Genomic DNA, 15,557 nt, shown 5'->3' with positions numbered 1-15,557 from the left:
ACATAGTACAGTCTGTTCATCTGTCGTGTACAGTTAATAATAATGACAAATATCATTTAATATATAATGCAATATTAAGGATATTATAAAATATAAATAGATGTTAATATATTATAGTTTGCAACACGCACACATTTCACAACGAACTAGTCAATGCCCGGTGGGATTTACTATAGTATAATAATAATAATAATATATAACTATAATATAAAAATATAATATTATTAGGTATAGCTCAGTATAAGTACCTACGTTTTACGTCACCAATAATAATAATGTGACATTATTCATTTTATATTTTATACCTGCTAAAATGGTCAAAACAAGAATCCAAAAATACCACTGAAAAATACCTGTAGGTTCTAATATTCTATTGAATAATGTCATACAAAAATATCAAAATAAAACGATTTTATTATAAAATTAATCTCAAAAGGAAAAACGGGATTAATCCAGGACAGACTTGAAAAACGGGACAAAATGCGTCCCGCATAACTTTGTCGGGAAAACAGGACACGAAAATTACGAATTTACGAATCGTTTTACTTTTTTACACTATTTGTACCTATAATAATTATCAGTTATCATTAATGTTATATTATTATTCTTAATTAAATAAATAAAAACAATTATCTTAAATAGGGGTATATAGATCAAATAGGTATGGTTCAAGGGGGGGGGGGGAGGGTCCAGACCCGAGATCGGTTGCGCCCTTGCTATCTGCTCTTGCTGTCTCCTGATTAAACAAATGTTAAATTCACTATCTACTAATTATGTCCACTAGTTATTGTCCATGCGCGATTACCTGCAAAACACAATTTTATCACCGAATAATTATTAAATGTTGAATCATAATTAGTTTGAAATATACCTAAAAATCTGTCTAAAAATACACGTGGTTGAAAATGAGTTTGTGTTGCATGTTATAAATTTCTTTGGTTTTCGTTATAATATATCAATAGCGTGGGCCAGAAAAGTGCGGTCTGTGGTCAAAGTTCGTACCGTGGCCGTTGAAGAGAAATGGACCGCCAAAAATATTTTTCTTTCATGCTGATTGTTTTTTCATTATTTTTCTCTCCAGAACCACTTGAAAAGGCCACACAAAAGAAATTTTCTGGACCTTGACAAATTTTTTTAAAAATCATCCGGAACCCCTTTGAGTCCAATTTCCGATCCCTGATCCATAGTCCATACCGGGGATGGAGAATCTATGGCACGCTTGTCTAATTTGAACAACATGTGAAAATATTTTAATTTCATTGTTTGACCTTGCATTTAATGACAACATTTCTTTATTATTTAAAAAAATTAAAGCTACCGATTATAACAGTTTGAAACTCACTGCTTCAGTGCTTCCAGGCATAAAATTTTGTATATTTTAAAAAAAGAGGCTTTTTCCAAAAATAACTCAATAATCACGTCAACATAAATAGGGAGCTAGGTAAATTGGGTCCGCGATAATTTGGGAAAAGCGGGAAGTTGAGTCCCGGGTATAAAAAGGTAATAGGTAAGTTGGGTCCCGGCTATAAATCATTGGCGCAATTAGGTCTAAAATATTAAAAACTTAAAACTTAAATATTTCATACTTATGTAATTTACTTTTGAATAATTTATGTTACAATAATACGTCATATTGCATACAGTGGTACACCAATTAATTCTACGCATGATGTTAATGTGTGTATATACAGGTATTCTTATTTCTTATTGTAAAATTTAGTACACAATTTTTTAATCATTTATACCATATATTATTATTTATTTAGAACATAATATTATAAAAACCACATCTATTTTAATTTATATATTTTTTTCCGGGGCTCAACTTACCTACAACCTTTTTTTTATCCGGGACTCAACTTACCTACTACCTTTTTTTTTTCGGGACCCAATTTACCAATCCCGATAAATAGATACGTGGAAGTTTATTTTCTACTATCAAAACCAAAGAATAATACATTGTTGCATAAAGCTATAATGCTGTTTATTTAATACTTAAAAATGTATTTAATATATTTTAGGCTAACAGAATACTAAACAAATATACAAATGTCCTTGTTGTTTTGTTGTCATCTTTAGATGTTTGAAACTGAAAGTTGAAAAAAAGTAGATGCCCGTGAAGTCCCGCGTTTACATTGCACGTGACTTCGTATTGGTACCTACTTACAGTTTATTATTGTAATAATTAATGAATAATAACGGACAATTATTGGGAAGTGGGAACACGTATTAGAAATTAAAATACAGATTTAAAATATTTGTCAAAAAAAAACTAAAATCGATGTAAAATATTCAATTAAAAAATAAACTATTTAAAAATTTAAATATTAACTCAAAAAATACGTCTTGACGTCAACTTTAAAAAAGTATTTTGAACGGTTTTACTCAAACTCCTTACAACATTACAGAGTATAACCTAACTATATAAATATAGAATATTATTATTCTGCGGCCGAGAACTTCTATAATAGTACTATACAAATATGTATGCAGTGTGCACGTATATGCATTTAAAAAACAAAATATAATATGACCTAAATAAATTGAATATTTAAAATACGGTAGGTACCTAAATTATAATATTTTTATAAAAAATAATTAAAAACGATATTTTAATTAATTACCTAATAAAATCACGAACAATTAATTGCCTTCGTCTTTTTCTTCATTTCTTCCTACGGGATAAATTATGACGGATAACTGAAGTTCACTTCCTACACACATCTTGGTGTTATCGGCCAGTTAATGAATTACCTAATCGATAATATTAATATTATTATAATATATTGGTACACATTTGGAAAATAATATTTATGTACAGATTATCATTATGTTATAACCATAGGGTTCGGATTTGAAGGCAATGTAAATAATAAAAAAAGAATTCAAAATGTAGGTTTTCAACAGTTAATTTGTGTTAAAAAAAATGTACAACCTTATATTTCGATAAACTGTTTTTGGTTAAGCATTGGCCAATGACGGTTTGGACTTAAAATATTTTTGTGCTTACAAAATGACACACCCGTGTGATGTGAACACTTTATGAGTACTTTCTACTTTTCTAGTCATTACAAATATTTTTAAACATAACATCTACAACACGTAGGCTTTGTAAGCTTTTATTGATTTGCACTGTAATATCGAATACAATTACTGTGTTCAATTGATAATTTAACACAACATATAAAAAAAGGGTAAAAAATAAAAAAAATGTTTGCTTATTGTCCCATTGTCCCTAGCATAGAAATGAAATGAAACATATTTTTACAAAAGAACTATTTTTCTATCTTTATCCAAAACAAATGCATTTGCCTTCAAATACAAACCCTAGTTAAAACTTTATATCTAGCTTATCCAGTGCCGTAGCCAGGAGAATTTTTTTTTGTTGGAGAGCACTTAATTTTTTATTTGTAGTTTTTGTAGAACTAGAATACTAAGTACCAGGTTGCACTTGTTACTTTATGACACCATTAGGCATTCTTGAAAAAAATTTCGGGAGGGCAAGGCAGTATCCAGAAATTTTTTTCAGAAGGGATATTATATTGTATATTGTATATTGTAATTTTATTGAATTTAGGCTTTGATATTTGGTTAAAAATAAAACATATTTCAGTTTTTAAGTGAATTATGAGCATTTTAAAATATCCATCTTTAACATACTCATAACCCACTTAGAAACTAAAATATCGTAAAAAAACAGCGAGAGAACACGGATAATGTTGTTCCTTAAAAGTTTGATAATAGGTCGATTCGCTCTAATATCAAAACTGACAGCACCTTATTGAAACTAGCGAACGAAAATTTGCTATGTCGTACGTGTGTAAGACGGAGACAGCACATACGGGTGCGACGTCCTCTTAATATTTCGTTATTTCGTTTAATATACTCAAATATTTAATTATATTTAATGACGATAAAATATGCTAAAATATGCAAGGTAAAATTTTAAATATAACCTCCGTTATGTATTACGAAATATATTTATACATCACCCAAATAATTGTTCTGCGACTTTTTCAGACATCATAAACTCGGAGTCCTCAGCCCTAATTATTACACATACTATATTACCTTTATGCTATGCGAACTCCGGGACGTACTCCAGGCCTGCTGCAGGTTTATACAGTTACCTATATATAATATCTACTCAACGTAGTAAATAATAATCATAAGTATTAATTGTAACGTCACAATTCATAGAGTAGTGCTCGCGTATAATACAATTATTATTATGTGTACGTAATATTATATACGAAGGTACTTGCGCGTATATATATATATAATATTATCATACCTATAATATAATATTATAATGATCCTATACGCCCGTTACAAATACGGTCGACGAGGTGGAAAGGGTCGATGGGGCAGCGGGGGTGTTGGTAAGTCTCGCGTAAAGTGCGTTTACCAGGTATACTGCAACATATTATAATATACAATATACTAATATAGTAAAAATTTATATCGATGTGTGAGCAAGAGCGCATCTATATATTATAATATATATGCGAGGCGGTGTGTCGTGCAGGTATAATATGGCGCTTGGCAAGTTATATATATATATATTTAAAATAATAATTATTACGATGAGAATATAAATAATATCGTCGTCGTCGTCGTCGTCAACCTACGGGGGGGGGGGGGGGTGAGGGGGGAAATAAATAAATAACAGAAATCGGTTGATAGGGAAAGCTCGCCGCCGCTGATGCGCTGCCGAATCAGGTATAGGGGCGGATTCTCCGTTATCGAACTGTTATACGCGCGTGCACTGTGTTTACGCGACGAGGCGCTGCAGAACGTTCTGTTTGTCGTCAAACTCGATCTAAATAATAATGAATAAATAATTATTTTTATACGCGTTTATTGTATTATCATATTATTAATATCGCCGCACAATCGACGCCGCCGCCGCCGCCGCCGCCACCGCCACCGCCACCGCCACCGCCACCGTTTTATAATATTCGCTAAATAATATTCTGCATAATAATAACTTATACAATACAATGAAATAAAAAATAAATAAATCGCGTTATTGTTGCAACAATACAATATCATGTTGTTGTCGTTACGTCGAGCGGTTTGTTGTAGTTTTTAGACTTTTTTTTTTCAAAACCACATACTCATCGTTATATTTACAACTTACGATACGTATTTTAATTTTCTCTCGCGACGAGCGTTCGGACATATCAATCCGCGGTCGTGTTTCCCATAGTAATATTATCATACCAGCTACTACCTATCTAACGCACAATGCCGCGCCTATTTCGAACGTCCTCCGGTCTGCGGGTCCGGTGACTTGAACACCGGACGTTTCAAAAACCAAACGGTAAGAACAAACGACGACGATGTATATTTCGGAACCGTAAAAAAAAAAGTAAAAACACGGACACTCCGCTTACATACCGCCTATTCATACGTATGTTGTAATACTATGCGTGCGACCTTGGAATCGAATAACATTATTTGTATTATTATATAAGTTTTCGGGCACGTCGTAGGTTATACCAACCTATACCAACATAACATTAAACGGTAGGCATTTGGTAAAGGTATAATATAGTTACTATAGGTATACTGTCGTGCGGGTGGTACCTACCACACGAGGCCTAGCTCTGATCTCGGAAATTACTTTGATAGGTTACTATATAGTTGTGTCCTCAACCGAAATCATAAAGACGTAAATTATTACGATTTATGAAAAGTCTTTTAGATTTCCTCGTCACGATTTAATATGAGAACAAAATTCGTGGTTGTGTATTGTTTTAACGATAACCAATAAAACAAAATATTGAAGTCCGGAGCCAAACAATGATGTTTTGTTGACGGTCTACGAAAAAAAAAACTTCCGATTCCTGACGGGTCCGGTGAAAGGAATGCACCTGCGAACAATTATTATGTGTTGCACGCGCGCCCATCGCAGGTCTTATAGTCCTATATCTTATAGGCGTATAAAAGAAGGTGTGAAGGGCAGGCCTATAATATATTATTCGGTTTCGGCCACTGCAGCAGCGACCGAGTGGCGCGGCGTGACACAAAATATAAATTAAAAAAAATAATAATAATAATAATAAAAAAAATAAAAGTAATAATATAATATCGTGACGGTCAATAGTAATTATTAATGTACCTCCACGCGCATAGGGCGACTCGTCGTATAGTTCGGGCCGGAGAGCTATCGTCGGAATAAACTGGCCTCGCCAGCGGGATAGAAGAAAATAATAATAATATTATGTTCATTCGGACAGGCGTGGAGATAAGCTCGCTAAGGAATCCCGACCAGATGTGCACGTGCAGTGTAGTTGTTGTGCACGAACATAGGAATTTTTTTGTACACACATTATACGTGCGTGTAGGTACTCGGCCTATAGTACGCTTAGTCCGACGTATCGCTGGCTAAATATCTACATAATATATTATATAGTGTATTATAGGTATACATAATATTATGTTATATAGGTAGGTCGTAGGTACCTATCTATAATATGTTGGACATATTTTAAACGACGACTGACTATACGCGAGCGACACGGACGAAACACAACGCTGTCGTTTTATTGTAGTGCCTAATACCTATACCTAGGTATAAAAACGACAGCCTTGTACAAAATACTTTTGAAATTGTTTTTAAATACAGATACAAATACATCCATTCGGAAAGTATTTAAGAATAATAAAACACTCGGCATGTATTTAAATACTTTCAAATCTGTCATTTTTAGACACTTTTTTAATTTTACTTATTTAATCGTACAATTAGGTAAGAAAATTAATTTTGAAATTACTAATGTAATGTTGTATTTATTGTGTTTGTATTGCCACATTTAACTTTTATTACTCCACTTTACACTGAAAAAATGAAAATAAATAAAAATGTGTTATATTTTGACTATAAATCACTTTAATATTAACTAAACAATAAACGGTTGTTAATGAAATATTAAATAAATAATTATTCAAATAAAATATTATATTTAATAATATGATTTTAATTATAAATAGGTACAATAACATACCTAATGATTATCAATAAACAATCTGAAATGTGACGAATAGTTCTTTTGAATTTTGAAAATAAATTGGTTAGACTTTTAACACTGAATTAATCAATTAAACGATTTTATTAAAAATGTAGCAAAGCTGGGCATAAATGATTTAAGAAGTTATAGCTGACAGCTTGAGTTAAATTATAAGTTGATTGCATATCTAAAATAATTTGTTTGAATTTAATTTAAAATTTGATTTTTTTGATATTAACTTAATAAATAACGAGTTACTTTCAATCAAATCCAATAGTTACGTTCATTTAAAAATAATAAAATAATTATTGATGGATCGTATGTATTGTAATTTATATATTAAAAAAAAAAATTAACTTAACCAGTCGGTAAGTTAAATATTGTCTATACAACTGTTAACTCAATCAAGTTAAAAAAAAAGTAAACTATTAACTATAAACTTTTTTTTATCAATTTAACTCGCAACTTAGTTAAAAAAAACATCATCAACTTGGCCGGCTTAGCTTTATAATTTATACTATATATTATGCACTGTGTGGTGGGTATCAACCCCAAAACCACAATAGAGCCCGTAGCCGTCGGTGCTCTCGGGAGGAAATTAGTTTTCGGAGACGCATCCGTTCTCGTATCATTTTGTCAGTTTAGATCAAGGCTGACCAATTTATTTTTGGAAGCGAGCTACAATTTCAATTACATTTAGCCGGCGGGCCATCCTCCTGACCACGACTTGCAGCTTATACTTATCGTCGCTATTTTTACAATTTACTACGTCCTATCTAATTCCGCCGGCCGATATACGACGAGTGACGACCGTCGACGGACAAACTGTCACGACAATCTACAAACATAAAAATATAATTCCGACAAATAAACGCGTAACTAACCGCGGGCGAATTCAAATGCGTTGACGACGTGGTCTCGCAGGCCTGGGTTTTTGGCCGTTTTGGTTTTAAGGGTTTAGTCCATCTACGTGTGCATCGTATGCAATATTATGCACCAATGTCCTATACGGTACCTATATATATATATGTAACTACTGGTAAAAAACGTAGACCATAAAAATATGCAATCTCGGTTTGTGCAGTTATAATTATTATTGGTGTCGGTATTAAAGTCGTATCAAACGTGTTTAAATATTATTATTATATAGGTACCATGAATATTATCAGGAATACTCAAATTTCATGGCATTCGGGAGGGATGTATTTTTTTTTAATACACTTGAAACGGTTTGATTACTTATAACTAGGGCTGATGACTACTAAGTTACTCTTCTACGTACACTCAAATATGAATGCACTTATACAATTAAAAAACAAAAATATGCTCTGAAAGAACATAATGTAATATAAAATATAGTACTTAAATTATAATATTTATATCTACGAAAAAAATGAATTAATAAAAACTTGAAAAATTAATTGCTTTCATCTTCTTCTTCGTTTTTTTTCTACGCAATAAATTATCGCTGGTCAACCGGTCAACTAAAGTTCATTTCCTACACACGTGGTGGTGTAGTGAGGAATTACATAACCGATTATATTAATATTGTAGTATATAAGTACACATTTTGAAAATAATATTTTTATACAGAACATTTTACGTTTTATCATTGTTCCAAATGTGTGCTAAATGTTCTTAAGGGGAATCCATACCGTGATTTTCTGTTTTTGTCTAACACACGCGCGACATAGGATTTTTGACGGATTCTTTGCCAAACATATCAATTGATCTAATGAAGTGATGAGAATTCTGAAAACAGATTTGAATTCGTCGTCAAGTCTACTTGAAATCGACTTTCCCACAGTTTTGATTTTTTGATTTTAGCTTCTCCAAAAATTGAAATACAAAAATGTATATATACTCTTTGAAAAAAACTAGAAGTGCTCAGCTCTACTTATGACATCATCCAAGTGAGGGTTTATTTTTATTTACTCGTATACCTATTTTACCTATGTACCTGTACTATACGCACTAAACCCAATATACACACACACACACACATATATATATATATAGGTACCTACTATAATATACGTATTATTGTATAGTATCGAGTTCAAGTCGTCGCAATATTTTTATTCGTCCGTCATCGTTTCGTGCGTTGCCCGCCTACGATTTACGTCGGCGTGACGTGATGTAGGCAATAATATTATACACAATATCATAAATACACATAAATACATAATATACCTATGCGTGTGTGTGTGTGTACGACAACGAACCATTTAATGACCAAACGTGTTTGTTATTGATGATGATAAACGGTCGCATCTATGGCAACGGGCGATGATGTTATACCTTCGCTACCTATATATATATATAAATATATATAACAATAATATCGTGTATTATTACGACGGCGGGATACGCAAAGCGAATAATGTGACTACGAAACCCATTTTCCCCGCCGTGAACGCGCGCGTGTGCAGGGTAAAAAAAAAAAACACGCGCCGCCGGCAAAAGTATAATATTATACGACACATCCGGTATAAGTATGACGTTCGGTCGAAGAGTTTTCGTCGGTTTTTGTCTGTGTAACACGTTCTCGAGTAGTTTACAATATTGTAATAGTGTTATCGTCGTATACGTACGGTCGCGATACGCGTAGAAATCGTTTCACTTTCAATCGCATATTATGACGGGTGGTGGGTGTAGACAGGTAGGTCCTACGCCGAACGACCGCGCGACCCATAAGGACGACGTAACCCATATTATACAATATTATAAAAATATAATATTGATGTATTGTAAATAATATTATGACGAATCGTGAGTAAATCATTCTATACATTTCACGGTCAAACGGTAATTCTATAATATTATCCAATGATGACAATTTATTATTGCCACGACAATGCAAATTTTGTTGCATTTCACGCATAATATAATCACATTGTATTTAATATTATAATATAATATATTATACATCTATATTTCTGCAAACTAGGTATTCAAAACAAATAAAAATATTCAGCTCTTGGCACTGCCCTTTGTTTATAATGTTTCTCTATATAATACACTATATAAATGTGGTCATGTAGATATCAAATATATCACCAGAATTTGGTCTCGGATCTTAATGTTTTAAAAATTACAAAATTCATTCATTACCAAAGTTTCCACAAAAAAAAACTTAATGTAATTTTTATTTTTGTTTTTGATAACATATTATAATAATTGTTATATTATATTTTAGTATTTTGGGTTGATTTATGTTAAATTTAGAAAAAAACGGTTTGACTCTTTGTGTAGTCACGGGTGTTTCAATCAGAAACGAAAATTTAAAAACAATTTTTTGTCATTTTTCCGCAGCGATAGGAATACTCTTATATATATTCCGTTTTGTGTATACCATCGTGTGATACTATAATATACTTATATACCATGCAGTATATTATATTATATACTATAAGTATATTATACTTTATAAAATTCGTATACTATGTGTTATATTATTATGTAAAAATTAGAAAATCTATTATAAAGATACAATTTCATTTTTTAATGAAAAACAATATAATATTTTTAACTGTTTTCTAAGAAACAGTACTTATTTGCTAAAATTATTTAATTAAAAAATGCCAGTGACTTAACTGTCACCCTCCCTTTCTAGCTAGCTACAGATGACCCGGATTTTATAATAATAATATACATTTAGGTACTCATCATTAAAATCAGGGCTTGAAACCGATATGGATACCGATTTTGAATAACCGGTTAAAACAGTTAAAAACCGAAACCGATATTGAAACTAAAAGCGAAATCGAAAAAATCAATACTGTTAATCAAAACCCTAATTGAAATAGGGAAAAATAAACACCAAGAACTAAAACCAAAATCGAAATTGGAAAAAATATTTTCGGTTTCAAGCTCTGATAAAAAGTACCTAGTAAAATGGTTAAAAATAAAAATTTTATCTTAACCTGTATACAATTTTAAATATATATGGTATAATTTAAAAGTCGACAATTTACATTTTGATTGTTGTCTAAAGTTATTGCATTCAGACAGTTTTTAGGGACGAGATAATAAATATATTTTAGGTTAAGGGGGAAAAACACTATACGCGTATTAAGTAAAGCACACTGTACTATAGTGTGTGCCAGCTATAACTGACACACAATATCGATCCAATATCAGAGTCGCACACATATGTATGATAAATTTTTCAATTTCATAAAGATCAGAATGATATGCAGAAACCAAAAGTAAATACGATATATTATAATCTATAAATTTGGTACAATAGCGTATGTACTGATGTGTTTATAAATGAAAACTTGCGTGATACACACGTGAGAATATTTAAATAGCTTTAGAGTGGTATTACCGGCCTCACTATTAAATTGCAAAGGACCAGTGAACCAGTGTAACTTTTTTACTTAAACGATTTTTTTTTTAATTTAACGATTAATTTTGTAAACAATGCGTATTAATTTGATATTGTGGTGGCTGACCAGTGGTTTCTATATAATTGGCATTTTGGTTTTCAACTATGATATTTTCCCTATTTAAAATGTCGGTCCAAATGTTGTGTCACCAACTGTTGTGTCGGCATTTGGTACTGTCACTTGTCAGTTTAACAATAACGCGAACTGTCATTAAATCAAGTGACTATCCAAAAATGGTATGAATAATGTTCATGTTTGGTAATTATAAATTAATTTATCCATCATATAACAATAATTAATAAATATAAATATCTGGTTCATAATTTATGTATTTTATATTTATAAAAATTACGAAAATTAGCAAATTATTTTGTAGTTGAAATTCATTAAAATTTTAACTTTAAAAGCTAAGGTCAAAGATGTAATATAATATTCCTTATAAGTGATTCTTACTGGAATAAAAAATAAAAACAATTTATTCGTAGATTCACGTCTATTTCACATTCCACATTCATTTTTAGATGAGTATAATTTGAAGTAAAAAATCTGACGTAATTAGACATTTTAAGGTAAAATAAGTAATAACGATTTATTTTTAAATGGTTTTTGTTATTTTGTTATAACATATATATATAATATTAATCGTATGGACTTGAAAGTTGAAATATTCAAGTATCACTTAAATTTACAATTTCTATATCTACAATATAATGCAATTTTCAAAATATTTAGACTAACTTTATATAGGTATTTATACCACTTATCAATTTTCAATATTCATCGGTACATCAGTTGTAATGTTTTCCAAGTTTAAGACAATAATATACTAATACCAGTAATACCTATGCGATGTTTTTGGTAAAAATTACTAATACGGTATAACTAGATTATAAAATATCGTTACTATGGATTCAGTTCAGATTCGTTTTTCAATTGTAACGATTTATCATCGAATTCAAATTTAACACATCTATTAGAACTAACTACCAACTCAATGATGAGGTAGGTACACTAGAGGTACATTACTATATGTATCAGCGAGTGACTTTCCGTCTTGTTCTCCGATTTTTTTAACAATATAGTACCTAAATTATTTGCTTTATATACTTATTAATAGTATATTATAAAATATAAAATATTATTATAATTTTCTCTGAATTATGTTTTAAAAGCAAATTTATTTCATAATTATAAATACAAAAAATACTACGTTAATCTTATAAGTTGTAAAATGTTTGATCGAATTTGAATATACTTCCATGAAATAACAAGGTTAAAGGACAGCTACTCAATAGTTATTGCGTGTTGACGTCTATTGGAAACACTCGTTCAAAATAGGTACGTTTAATTGCTTATCAAGAGAAAAAGTAGTGGAATAATATTTTTTTTCTAATTGTTGAACTGCTCTAAAAGAGTTTTGATTTTATGAAACCGTAAAAATACGCGGAAAACGTATAATACATTTTAGTTGTATTATATACGTTTATAACATGAAATGCTTAACTTAAAATGTTATGTTCAGCAAATAAAATAGTTTATTTTTATAATTGAAATGTACGCGATAATATAACAACAGTCCTACACTAGCCACTTATACCATGTATAATAACATATGTATAGAGGTGAAGCTGAATGCTGATGATAATAAATTAACTACTATTATAAAGTTTTATATCAGTATTTAATATTTATTTAAATATATAAAATAAAGAATTAATGTGATATATTTTTATAACCTATAAGAGTCTAAATAAGTAATAAGTAATAACTATTGCAATAAAATGAAAACAAATGTACTCGAGTATTGTTAGTTTTGTAAAATAAATCCAATTTTAACCGATTTCAAGAATATATAAAGTTAAACACTATAAATAATTGACTAAAAAATTGATCAATTCTAAATGAAACTGAATATAAATTATAAATATAGATCTTGAGCTTAGAATTAGTACCTTCTACGCAGCGTTAATAAATTATACAAATTATTATAAAGGTTTTCAAAATTATTTGTGTCTTGTGTTTTATTTGATGAAAATTAAATATAAAATAGTTATCATCACTGGATAATAATATGTCTTAATCACAATTAATCAAATTAAAAGTCGCCCGTAATATTGTCGCAAAGTAATATTTCAACGTTTTTCAGTTACCGTTTAGACTTTAAGTAATTGAAATTTGTTTCGCTAGCGGCAATCGAACGAGACTCTAACGACTTTATTTAAATCATTTCACTATTTGTTTGAATATAAATATTTAATATAATATGTATTATTTAAAATATATAATTGTTATATGGGAATAACGGCGAAAAAGAAAAAAAAGTGTTTGAAATGAAAATTGAAAACATAATGCATGACAATATTTTAAAAGTTCATTGTTTTATACGGAAAAAGCCAACAATATTGTACTAAATACAAAGTTTTTACTCAAAAATGCATTATAAAGCGTCTATATTATTTTTAGTTAATGTAAATATCGTTATACCAACGACGACAAACCTACACAATTATTTGACTTATACGAGTTTCGAATTTTAAGAGACATCTAAAAAAAAGTTTTTGGTATGTACTTTCATAAGTCCATAATATAGTAATAAAACTTATAATATTATGAAGGTTTTATTAGTTGTATAAAATATTAAAGCAAACATTTATAAAAGTTTTCTTTTGTTTCTTATTTTAAATCTAAACATATATATATAATATGGATATGCATAAATGCGCAATAAAAAATAAGAATAGAAACAATATACCTACCTATATCAAAAATTGTCTATATTGTTGCGCAGACGTTTTAAATTCTAATAGCCATAGGTAGGTACATTTTATAATATGGAATGCATATTGTTTTTCTTTTAACTTTTAAGACCTGAATATTTTAAAAGCTCACACAATTTATTATTTGTTTATTATTATTTATTTATCTGTTTATTAATATTTTCAGTTAATAGCTAGGCACCTACATTATTAGTTTAGACACAATTTAATCCGTACAATTTCACGGTAATTTCCTACGTAGATGGCTAACTCTTTAACTAAATGATAAAATTACCTACGTCCTGGAATATATTCTCTTAAATGTTGAAAATTATTTGTGATTTAATTACAAAAACACGTGTTATGTCGATTCGTCGTCGGTGTTCATTAAATGCGCACACAGTGCGTAATATAATTAGTAAATAGATAATTCACTGGCTTCTTCATTTGATTATGGCTGTAATAAAAGTGCTTTTCGTATGATAAAATTGAACGCTGTTTTGGGAGTTTTTGTCTAAAAATAATTAACTATAATTTACACTGTAAAAATTAAATTCATCGCAGTGTTTTTACAACTTGGACAAACAGTTTAAAATTTAAATTATATGATATTATGATCTTAGTTAGTATTTTTACCAGTATACGTATTCAATTTGAATGAATTATTTTTAATTTTTATTGATCGTAAAGCATGATGTGGAAATTGCACCAGTAAATGACGAGAAGATTTTAAACGAAATTTAATTTGATTTAAGATTGTACAATATTAATGAACAATTATTTGGATTCAATTATAAAGATAAAATGACTTACAGTTTCATGTAAATACATTTTTTTATCTTTACAGTTAGGTATTATAGTATAAAAGTTTCAAAACAAAACTGTGTTTAACGGAAAATGTTAGAAGATATATTGGTGAAGGGTTAATTTTTTAATATTTTATTTGTAATTTCAGTACTTTATAAATAGGTACCTATTTTTTTCAAAAGTTACTATAACATTTACGATGGTATTATAAATCAAAAATTCTTAAAGTATTTTACGAAATAAATCATTGTATTGCTCCATTAAATATAGTTTGAATTTATTATAGTATAGACAAGTATATATAGAATATAAGGATTAATTCTAAGTTTCTATAAATCAGATATCAAATTTGGTTTTTACCAAAAATGTAGGTAATATAAATTCAGTACTTAAGCCATATTTATAGGTACTTTAATAAGCGAAAAAATTCAAAATAAAAATGAGACTTAAGGTAAATTATTTTATCACACGAAACACTTAGATAGATTATTGTTGCACATTTTATTTAAAACTTTAAACAAAAATATGAAAGACAAACCAATGAAATTAATTATAATAAATAACAATTGTTAGTCAATATTATG

At 29.5% G+C, this 15,557-nt stretch overlaps 1 protein-coding gene across 3 annotated transcripts in view; it reads left to right on the top strand.

The window, feature by feature from the left end:
• The first annotated feature begins 4,974 nt into the window (after positions 1 to 4,974).
• The window catches only part of LOC132935276 (myelin regulatory factor), a 35,201-nt gene continuing 24,618 nt past the window's right edge, over positions 4,975 to 15,557 (top strand). For 2 of the 3 annotated variants that reach the window (XM_061001767.1, XM_061001765.1), the window contains exon 1: positions 4,975 to 5,326. The gene's annotated coding sequence lies outside the window, so the exon portion shown is untranslated. Of the gene's footprint in view, positions 5,327 to 9,543; positions 9,679 to 15,557 lie in introns of those variants that run through there. The other variant, XM_061001766.1, reaches the window with a different exon arrangement.

The sequence above is a fragment of the Metopolophium dirhodum genome, chromosome 1 (genome assembly GCF_019925205.1).
Source record: "Metopolophium dirhodum isolate CAU chromosome 1, ASM1992520v1, whole genome shotgun sequence".
Classification (NCBI taxonomy): domain Eukaryota; kingdom Metazoa; phylum Arthropoda; class Insecta; order Hemiptera; family Aphididae; genus Metopolophium; species Metopolophium dirhodum.
The sequence above is the reverse complement of the archived record's forward strand: the minus strand, read 5'-3'. Positions and strand labels throughout refer to the sequence as shown.